General features: G+C 41.1%; 1 long non-coding RNA gene across 1 annotated transcript; it reads left to right on the forward strand.

Annotated features, from left to right (window-relative positions):
- The first annotated feature begins 2,683 nt into the window (after positions 1-2,683).
- On the forward strand, positions 2,684-11,026 carry LOC142742238 (uncharacterized). Its single transcript, XR_012881332.1, has 3 exons — positions 2,684-3,022; positions 9,083-9,117; positions 10,509-11,026. It is a non-coding gene; the product is annotated as an uncharacterized LOC142742238 (long non-coding RNA).
- Positions 11,027-11,315: the final 289 nt, after the last annotated feature.

Raw genomic sequence — 11,315 nt, forward strand, 5'->3', positions numbered from 1 at the left:
CTTGAACCCCTAGCGGTTGGGGATAGATGGCGGGAACTAATTCCACAGTTGTCTGATGAGGATTGGAAGGAAACAAAAATAGATATTGGGATGCACTCCTCAATCAATTGGCGTGGTGCTAGTAAGGTAGGGACGAGAATCCCACAATATTGAAAATATACAACCCCAGCACTCACAGAGGTACGCAAAAGATCCAGATGCAAACAAATTTAAGTTTTATTGCAACAAAAGATGGTAAAGTTGAGGTGGAAAGCGACTTGGTAAAGACGTTTCGGCCGAACCTCGGCCTTTGTCACGGTCGCTAAAATGATAAAGAATAAAATGCTTTTACAAAGTTGGCAATAAAATTTACAAAAATACAGTATGAACAAATGAAAATAATAATATGAAAATAACATATATAGATGAGTTATCTCTGTTTACATGAAATTATATAGCGCTGTCACCTCAGATATACACAGAGAACAATTATTATACATTATAAGGAAAAATAAAAATATTTTAATACTGAACTGTATAAAGAAAATTGCGTGATCAATTAGTGGAACACGTAACACAAGAATTAAGGAAATCATAATCATCTATGAAAGAATAAGTCATAATGATCTATAAAAACAAGACTAGGGGCTGAATAGTCAGAACAAAATTAAGTTAAATATGCTCAAGGAGGATCTAGCAGTATATAGCTGTATGTGGCATAAACAATCTGGAAACCTCTGATGGTGATGCAATACCTAGGTTACATATATTGATTTAGTTTTGTTATTGTGGTGGGGAGAGGAAAGAGTCCTCACTGTAGACCATACCATAAAGTACCGGTAGAAAATAAAGGATAGTGTGGAAAGAAGCAAACACTAGAGGATAAACTAAAGGGAGAAAGTAAGAGGAAAGACATGTGCTGCTGTACCTGTAAGACGATATCACTGGTATGGGTTGTCCGCCGGATATTCCCTGTGTGTCTGTGCTATGTGAGTTGCGTCTGTGTTTATACCAGACCAACCGGAACTGACGTCAGTGGTACAGCCAGAGCCGTCTAACAGCTGATATGTGAGTGCAGTGAATATTCATGAGGTAATTATAGCAAGGGACCGTGAAAAAGAAACCTTCTGGGAGTATTGACAGAGCCATCTAGCTGCTGATATGTGAGTGCAGTGAATATTCATGAGGTAATTATAGTAAGGGACCGTGGAGAAAGAGAGCAAAGGGACCTAGCAGCTGATGTGAGTGCAGTGAATATTCCTGAGGTTATTATAGTAAGAATGTGTGTTAGTGTGTATATATATATATATATATATATATAATATATATATATATATATATATATATATATATATATATATGTGAGTGGCATGTAATGAAGGAATGCAACTATATAGAGAAGTATGTTGGCAGAAACTGATTGGACGCTATCTAGTTGCCATGACAACGAACCAGAGAAGGAAAGGGACCGTATGTCTGAAGGTATAGATGATCTCAGCCTATGTGTATGGGATGTCAATGTAAGGATAGATGTAGGAACGGTATAGAAGGTGATAGTAGTCATGGCTACATGGAGAGAAGGGAAAATTAGAAAAATTAGAAAAAATTTTGAAAAAATAAAAAATAAAAATCAGAAAAAATATATATGTATAAAAATGAAGGAATAAAGATGAGATTTGACAGCCGGTTTTATGGTACTTTTACCTGGTCCATGTGGATGTGTTTTTTCTCTAGCGTGTCTAGAAACAGAAAAGACAACAAGTTAGAATATGCAAGTCAAACAAGATATAGGAACTGGCATTAATACATGAACTGCACAGAAGATAATAGGGTTTCGTATCAATTCATTAGGTCAAATTCCCTATTGAGACCCCTGGGACTTAAGGTTTGTAATGTATGTATCCAGTAGGATTCCCGTTCCTTAAGTAAATGTATGTGGTTGCCACCTCTACGTGGTTGAGGAACGTGTTCAATTATCTGGAACTGAAATTGGGAAAGTTGATGATTAGCCTTACTGAAGTGGTCTGGTAATGGTAACCAGTTTTTGTTACAGCGGATAGTAGATTTGTGGCTTGTTATGCGATCCCTAATGTGTTGTGTGGTTTCGCCCACATATATTAGCCCACACGGGCACTTTACCAGGTATACCACAAAATTGGTATCACATGTATAGAAGCCTTTTATGGGAAAAGATTTATTAGTGTGGGGATGCTGGAACCGATCACCCTTGATAACGTTGGAGCAGCATGAGCAATGGAGGCATGGGAAAGTTCCATTATGTCTGGGTCGTAAGAAAGTTTGTCTGGGCAATTTAGTGTTGCTGCCAATGTCTGCTCTAACCAATCTATCCCTGAAATTGGGTGGGCGTTTGAGGCACATCATCGCAGGCGACTTAAATTCTTGAATGGTCGGGTAGGCTGTACTGAGGTGGTGCCAATGTTTTCTAATAATTTGTTGGAATTTTGGAACCAAAGGGTGATATGTATGTACAAACGGAATTCTATTTAGTTTAGTGTCGTTGCGGGTGGTACAAGGTGTGTGATCTTCTTGAATCGTATTATGCAGTTCTTGTTGAAGTATCCGTGAAGGATAACCTCTGTCTTTGAATTTGTCAGTCATTTCTTGTAATCTAGTGTGTCGTGTTGTCTCATCTGTTACAATCCTAGAGATGCGTTTATATTGAGATTTATAACTATCAGCAACTCTAAGCCCCAGTGAATGGGAGAATCTGAAAACACGTACCGACATTGCCATCAACGACTTTTCTAAGACCATACAACTAAGAAAACGCGATAAATTCCAGAGGGACGCAACGGATTACGATAACAACAGGGTTTACCGATGGAACGAGTCGTCAACTTACGCAAATTCATGGCGCCAACCACGACAACAAACAGAAAATTTCTCCAGTTCTGGCAGCGACTCCTCTATTGGTCGACGTCCTCCACGTTTTTTAGGCAATCGGAGAGGCCGAAACGGACCACCAGGCGGGCGGGGAGGAGATGGACGAGGTCGAGACACCAACATACAGACGAGGTCCCAGGTAGGAAGAACCACCTGGTCGTCAATCTCTCCTCTCATTCCCTTACGCCAACAGAACTGTCAGTCTTACAGAAAGGCTTGTCCTTCTGCCCCACCGCCCCCTGTAATACGTTCATTCTCCAGCAGGAATTGAACTACTTTTACAGATCATTACGACTCAAGACACACTTTGGACTTACTGATCTATCCACTTCCCAACAGCCTAGAGACGTGTGCTCAGAAATTTCTATTTCTAATTTGGGCCTCCGTAGCAAAAGCAATTTTGCTCCCCCCAAAATCTACCACGCTACAGAATCGGTGATTGAACTTGTACAAAGAGACATTGATGTCGTCTTGCACGATTACAATTTGGGCTACTATCCCCATCAAAAAAATTTGTCCACTGAAGAAAGGACATCCTTAAGGGATTTACAACATAACCGGGAAATCATAATTAAACCAGCCGATAAGGGAGGGGCCATTGTAATACTTGATTATAATAATTATGTCTCTGAAATCAATCGCCAACTTACTGATAGTAACACCTACCTCAAAATACCAAGAGACCCTATTTCCGATATACGCCATAAAATCAACTCCATCATTGATCATCACCTTGATATTAATACAATTGATCACAAAACACACAAATTTTTACAGAATCCGTTTCCAATAACTCCCGTATTTTATGTCCTACCAAAAATTCACAAGTCTTTAATCAATCCCCCTGGTCGACCAATAGTTGCCTCCACCGACTCTATTTCATCCCCATTAGCCATCTTTTTAGAAAAAATATTGACTCCCCTCATTAAAAAAACCAAATCATTTCTCCTGGACACCAGCCATTTTTTACAGATTATTAAAAGTCTACATCAGATTGAGCCTACTAGCCTCCTAATTACATTGGATGTCAATAGCTTATACACATCCATCACACATCAAGATGGCCTAGCAGCCACAAGTAGCCTCCTGGACACTACCGATATGTCCATGAATTCCAAATCATTATGTTTAGAACTACTCGAATTAATTCTGAATGAGAATTATTTCTTATTTGGGGACAACTTTTATAAACAGATCAATGGCACTGCTATGGGTTCTAACATGGCTCCTCCATATGCCAATGCCTACATGGCAGAATTCGAATCTACCCACATTTACACCAATCCTAGATTCAGGGATAATGCAATCTGCTGGCATCGATATATAGATGACATATTTTGCATATGGAAAGGTACTGAACAATCTGCCATAGATTTTGTCCAGGAAATTAACACCATACGTGAGGGTCTACAATTTACATTAAATCTGAGTTCACAGGAGATAAGCTTCCTGGACACGTTGGTTAAGAAAAATAACACTGGCCATCTAGTTGTCGATCTATATACCAAACCCACAGACAGAAATGGCCTGCTCCATTTCCAGAGTAACCATCCGTATAAAACGAAAACCTCACTTCCTAAATCTCAATATAAACGCATCTCTAGGATTGTAACAGATGAGACAACACGACACACTAGATTACAAGAAATGACTGACAAATTCAAAGACAGAGGTTATCCTTCACGGATACTTCAACAAGAACTGCATAATACGATTCAAGAAGATCACACACCTTGTACCACCCGCAACGACACTAAACTAAATAGAATTCCGTTTGTACATACATATCACCCTTTGGTTCCAAAATTCCAACAAATTATTAGAAAACATTGGCACCACCTCAGTACAGCCTACCCGACCATTCAAGAATTTAAGTCGCCTGCGATGATGTGCCTCAAACGCCCACCCAATTTCAGGGATAGATTGGTTAGAGCAGACATTGGCAGCAACACTAAATTGCCCAGACAAACTTTCTTACGACCCAGACATAATGGAACTTTCCCATGCCTCCATTGCTCATGCTGCTCCAACGTTATCAAGGGTGATCGGTTCCAGCATCCCCACACTAATAAATCTTTTCCCATAAAAGGCTTCTATACATGTGATACCAATTTTGTGGTATACCTGGTAAAGTGCCCGTGTGGGCTAATATATGTGGGCGAAACCACACAACACATTAGGGATCGCATAACAAGCCACAAATCTACTATCCGCTGTAACAAAAACTGGTTACCATTACCAGACCACTTCAGTAAGGCTAATCATCAACTTTCCCAATTTCAGTTCCAGATAATTGAACACGTTCCTGAACCACGTAGAGGTGGCAACCACATACATTTACTTAAGGAACGGGAATCCTACTGGATACATACATTACAAACCTTAAGTCCCAGGGGTCTCAATAGGGAATTTGACCTAATGAATTGATACGAAACCCTATTATCTTCTGTGCAGTTCATGTATTAAAGGGGTTGTCCGAGATCCCAACATTTTTTCAAAAACTCTGTCATACATTACCCCTTATACAGACAACCTAAATAAAGCATTATTTTTTAAAAAAATTCTACTTAACACATTTCTTCTTTGAATTCAGCACAGTTTGTTTACATGCAGTTCAGCTCTGGTTTGTTGATCTTTCCTTGTGATGAAACTTTTTTCACGTGCACGCTCATTGCAGGCTGCAATGAGCGTGCACGTACCTTCCAAGAGTTCATGTGAGCTGTCCTTGCTCCTCCCGCTGACCTCCTTCACTGCACTTGTCTTCTTGATGACATTCTTGAAGGATGATGAGCAAATGTTCTCCCCCCCATTATGTTTTTCACATTTATGTTTTATTTCTCTTTTCACCTCTTCGTGTCTACCCTAAGGGTATGTTCACACGCACTAATTACGGACATAATTCGGGCGTTTTTGCCCCGAATTACGTCCGAAAATAGCGCCTCAATAGCGTTGACAAACATCTGCCCATTGAAAGCAATGGGCAGACGTTTGTCTGTTCACACGAGGCGTATATTTATGCGCCGCTGTCAAATGACGGCGCGTAAATAGACGCCCGCGTCAAAGAAGTGACCTGTCACTTCTTTGGGCATAATTGGAGCCATTACTCATTGACTCCAATGAATAGCAGCGCCAATTACGCCCCTAATGGACGCGGCGTTCAAGCGCCTGCACATGCCGTTATGGCTGAAATTACGGTGATGTTTTCAGGCTGAAACATCCCCGTAATTTCAGCCGTTACGGACGCCCTCGTGTGAACATACCCTAACCCTTGTCCGCCCTCCTCTATCTCATGTCTCTCTCCACTAAGGCTATGTTCACACAGAGTTTTTTGGCAGGAACAATATCTGCCTCAAAATTCCGTCTTGAAGATTGCGGCAGATTTACCTCTCCCTGCACGCTGTTTTTTGCGTCGTTTTTCCCGGCGTTTTTTGTGCGCTGTTTGCGTTTTTCTTTGCCGATTTTTTTCGGGGCGTTGTTCGCTTACTTTATCTTGGCGTTTTTTGCTTGTTTGTTTGCGTCTTTTTTTGCGATGTTTTTGAATGTGTTTTCCGTTTCGTTTATCGTATCCTTTTTTTCGCGTCGTTTATCGTTTCTTTTTTTGCGTCGTTGTTGTCGGAAATTTTTTATGCGTTTTTCGTTGCGTCTTTCGTGTGGTTTTCCCCGTTTTTTTTCGCAGCCTTCTTTGCCTCTTTGTTTGCGGCTTTTTTCGCGTCATTTTCCACTATATTTTTTTCGTCGTTTTGCGTGTCGTTTATCATAGCCTTTTTTTCTACGCTTTTCGCGTATTTTTGGGGGGTTTTTTATTTCTGCGTTTTTCGTTGCGTCTTTCGTGGCGTTTTCCCTGTCGTTTTTCGTGGCGTTCTTTGCCTCTTTGTTTGCTGTTTTTTTCACGTTTTTTTTTTAATGTTTTTCCCCGCGTTTATCGTAGCCTTTTTGGCGTTGTTTTTTTATTGTTTTTTGCGGCGTTGTTTGCGGCTTTTTTTGCGTTCGTCCAGCCCCGTCTTATGCCTCATGCACACTTGCGTGTAAGATTGACGCCCGTGAGAAACGCATATGAAAACAGGCCAATTTAAAATAATGGGTCGCGTGTGCTGTGCGTGGTTTTCACAATCAGCACACGGGCGAGATTCACCCTGTTGAGAATGGGGCCTTAGGCACGATTTACACAAGCGTGAATCACGTCCGTGTGCTGTGCTTTGAAAAAACGCACAACACACGCGACCCATTTATTTCAATGGGGCCGTTGACACATGCGTGACTTTTCACGCAGCGAGAGTCCGCTGCGTGAAACATACTGCATGTCCTCTATTGGTGCGTTATCCTGCACCTACACTCACATTGAAGTCAATGCATGCGTGAAAACCACGCACCGCACACACGTGTTTGGTGCGTGATTTACACAATTTGTTAGATGAAAAAAATGTGCTGGCTTTGTGAGTGCGTGAATAACACATGACAATCGAAAAGCACACTGATGCATAAGGGCGGATTTACACGAGCGTGTGCGTTTTGCGCACGCAAATACAGTGGCGTTTTGCGTGCACAAAATGCACTTGACAGCTCCGTGTCATGTTCATATGGTGCGCAGCTGCGTGCTTTTCGCGCAGCCACCATCATTATGACACTACGTTTGGATGTTTGTAAACAGAAAAGCATGTGGTGCTTTCCTGTTTACATTCATACTTTTTACTGCTGTTGCGTGAATCACGCGTGTCCCACGGAAGTGCTTCTGTGTGGTGCGCGTGATTTTTACGCACCCATTGACTTCAATGGGTGCGTGATGCTCGAAAAACGCAGAAATATAGAACATGTCGCGAGTTTTACGTAGCGTACTTACGCTGGGCAAAACTCACGGACAGTCTGCATGCCCCCATAGACTTGCATAGGTCCGTGCGACCCGCGTGAAAACCACGCGGGTTGCACGGACGTATAGCACGTTCGTGTAAATCCGCCGTAACGCACACACACAGACATGATTGACGCAAGTTTTTCACGCGTGTAAAATACACACGCTCGTGTGCATGAAGCCTTACTAATGGACGCTGTTAGACAGTAATGAACTAGTAATACATTTTAAAATAAATGAGGACATAGAAAAAATATTGTAATGAAATAACACACACAACACTGGTTAACGATTTTATTAAAAATAAAAAAGGGTGTCATTGAAGTAGTCCTTGAACTGTAAAAAACACATAACTAAGAAAAAAAAAGTGATGCTTAGATACACTGCTCATGTGTGATACTGTCTGTTTGACCATGTATCTAAGCCTACCACAAGGTAGCCTTAGATACATTACCCAAGCAGACAGTGTCACACATGGGCCATGTATCTAAGAATACATGTTAGGCTTAGATACAGGGCCCCAAAACACAAATCTTATACAGGAATAAAAAGAATGTCATCTGGGGTCCTGTATCTAAGCATACATTGTGTTAGGCTTAGATACAGGCTCCATGTGTGACAATTTTTTTTAGCCACTGTATCTAAGCCTAACAATGTAGGCTTAGATACAGGACCCCAGAAGATCTTTTACAGTTTAATATTATACGCTCTGCTCCGGGACTCCTGACATCGTAGCAGAGCCTATAATAGCGTAGTGCGGCTCCTCCTTGGGCCTGCTCGGTGCTACGGCGCAACGGTGTCCCGCGGGCCGCAGATAACAGCCTCAAGGGCTGCATGCGACCCGTGTACTGCATCGAGTTGTCTGATCCCCTATCAAAGCCTACTATGTGTAGGCTTTGATAGGGGAAGAACTAAAAGTACAGAGGTCACTGTACCTCTCTAGTCCGCGGGTGCCGTCCCTCTTCACTTTTTTCACTGTGAACACGCATAGGCGCGCTCACAGTGAAAAAAAGCTGCATAGGCTGGGCGGGCACCCGCAGAAACGACACATCTCCAGTGACGTGTCGTGTCCCATCCGAGGTCTCGCTGGGGCGAGACCATGTGATCGGGACACGACACGACAGTGGAGGAGGAAGAAAACGTGACGTCAGAAGACATGTGATCGGCAGAAAAGAGCTGCCAGAACGGAGAACAGAAGCAAGATTGCACAGGTAAGTATATTAGGGAATAGTTAATGTGTGTATTGTGTGTTTAACTTTTAAATAAAAATATATCTCGGACAACCCCTTTAATGCCAGTTCCTATATCTTGTTTGACTTGCATATTCTAACTTGTTGTCTTTTCTGTTTCTAGACACGCTAGAGAAAAAACACATCCACATGGACCAGGTAAAAGTACCATAAAACCGGCTGTCAAATCTCATCTTTATTCCTTCATTTTTATACATATATATTTTTTCTGATTTTTATTTTTTATTTTTTCAAAATTTTTTCTAATTTTTCTAATTTTCCCTTCTCTCCATGTTGCCATGACTACTATCACCTTCTATACCGTTCCTACATCTATCCTTACATTGACATCCCATACACATAGGCTGAGATCATCTATACCTTCAGACATACGGTCCCTTTCCTTCTCTGGTTCGTTGTCATGGCAACTAGATAGCGTCCAATCAGTTTCTGTCAACATACTTCTCTATATAGTTGCATTCCTTCATTACATGCCACTCACATATATATATATATATATATATATATATATATATATATATATATATATATATATATATATATATATATATATACGCACACTAACACACATTCTTACTATAATAACCTCAGGAATATTCATTGCACTCACATCAGCTGCTAGGTCCCTTTGCTCTCTTTCTCCACGGTCCCTTACTATAATTACCTCATGAATATTCACTGCACTCACATATCAGCAGCTAGATGGCTCTGTCAATACTCCCAGAAGGTTTCTTTTTCACGGTCCCTTGCTATAATTACCTCATGAATATTCACTGCACTCACATATCAGCTGTTAGACGGCTCTGGCTGTACCACTGACATCAGTTCCGGTTGGTCTGGTATAAACACAGACGCAACTCACATAGCACAGACACACAGGGAATATCCCGCGGACAACCCATACCAGTGATATCGTCTTACAGGTACAGCAGCACATGTCTTTCCTCTTACTTTCTCCCTTTAGTTTATCCTCTAGTGTTTGCTTCTTTCCACACTATCCTTTATTTTCTACCGGTACTTTATGGTATGGTCTACAGTGAGGACTCTTTCCTCTCCCCACCACAATAACAAAACTAAATCAATATATGTAACCTAGGTATTGCATCACCATCAGAGGTTTCCAGATTGTTTATGCCACATACAGCTATATACTGCTAGATCCTCCTTGAGCATATTTAACTTAATTTTGTTCTGACTATTCAGCCCCTAGTCTTGTTTTTATAGATCATTATGACTTATTCTTTCATAGATGATTATGATTTCCTTAATTCTTGTGTTACGTGTTCCACTAATTGATCACGCAATTTTCTTTATACAGTTCAGTATTAAAATATTTTTATTTTTCCTTATAATGTATAATAATTGTTCTCTGTGTATATCTGAGGTGACAGCGCTATATAATTTCATGTAAACAGAGATAACTCATCTATATATGTTATTTTCATATTATTATTTTCATTTGTTCATACTGTATTTTTGTAAATTTTATTGCCAACTTTGTAAAAGCATTTTATTCTTTATCATTTTAGCGACCGTGACAAAGGCCGAGGTTCGGCCGAAACGTCTTTACCAAGTCGCTTTCCACCTCAACTTTACCATCTTTTGTTGCAATAAAACTTAAATTTGTTTGCATCTGGATCTTTTGCGTACCTCTGTGAGTGTCGAGGATTGGAAGGAGGCACAGAGATCCCATCTGTTGGTTTCTCCTGCTGCTAATAATAAACTGGTGCAATTATATATCATACATCAATGTTACTTAACGCCAATACGACTACAGCATATGGGACGGATGACATCCTCGCAATGTCATAGATGTGGGGAGGATAGAGCTGATTTTATACATTTAATGTGGGGCTGTAGGTGGATTCTCAGCTTTTGGGATAGGAAGCCGACGGTGGCGCAATGGCATAAACTGATTAATAATGTTCTTCCATTTGAAAAAGTTGTATATAAACATCGTGGTCGCCCGGCTAAATTGAACTTGATATGGGGTGGTTGGGTGCTCATCGAATCTCACTCACTGTACGGTTCAAGGTTTAACCGATTAATTGACACATGCCGTGATTGGGAGTGGGTAGGGGGTGCTGGTGGGTGGCGCACATTCACATGGCCAAGTCTCTTTAGGCCTTTGAAGGGGATGGCTGTTTTCTATCTGATTGCACTTTGGAATACATAAATCTGCAACTCTTGTCTAAATGTCCATTCAATAATATTTGTCTTATTTTCTTTTCTCATACTCAGTGGCGTAACTACCACTGTAGCAGCCGTAGCGGCTGCTACGGGGCCCGCAGCCTGAGGGGGCCCGTGCCACCCGCCGGCACGAGCCGCTATGGCTG

The sequence above is a fragment of the Rhinoderma darwinii genome, chromosome 1 (genome assembly GCF_050947455.1).
Source record: "Rhinoderma darwinii isolate aRhiDar2 chromosome 1, aRhiDar2.hap1, whole genome shotgun sequence".
NCBI lineage: Eukaryota > Metazoa > Chordata > Amphibia > Anura > Rhinodermatidae > Rhinoderma > Rhinoderma darwinii.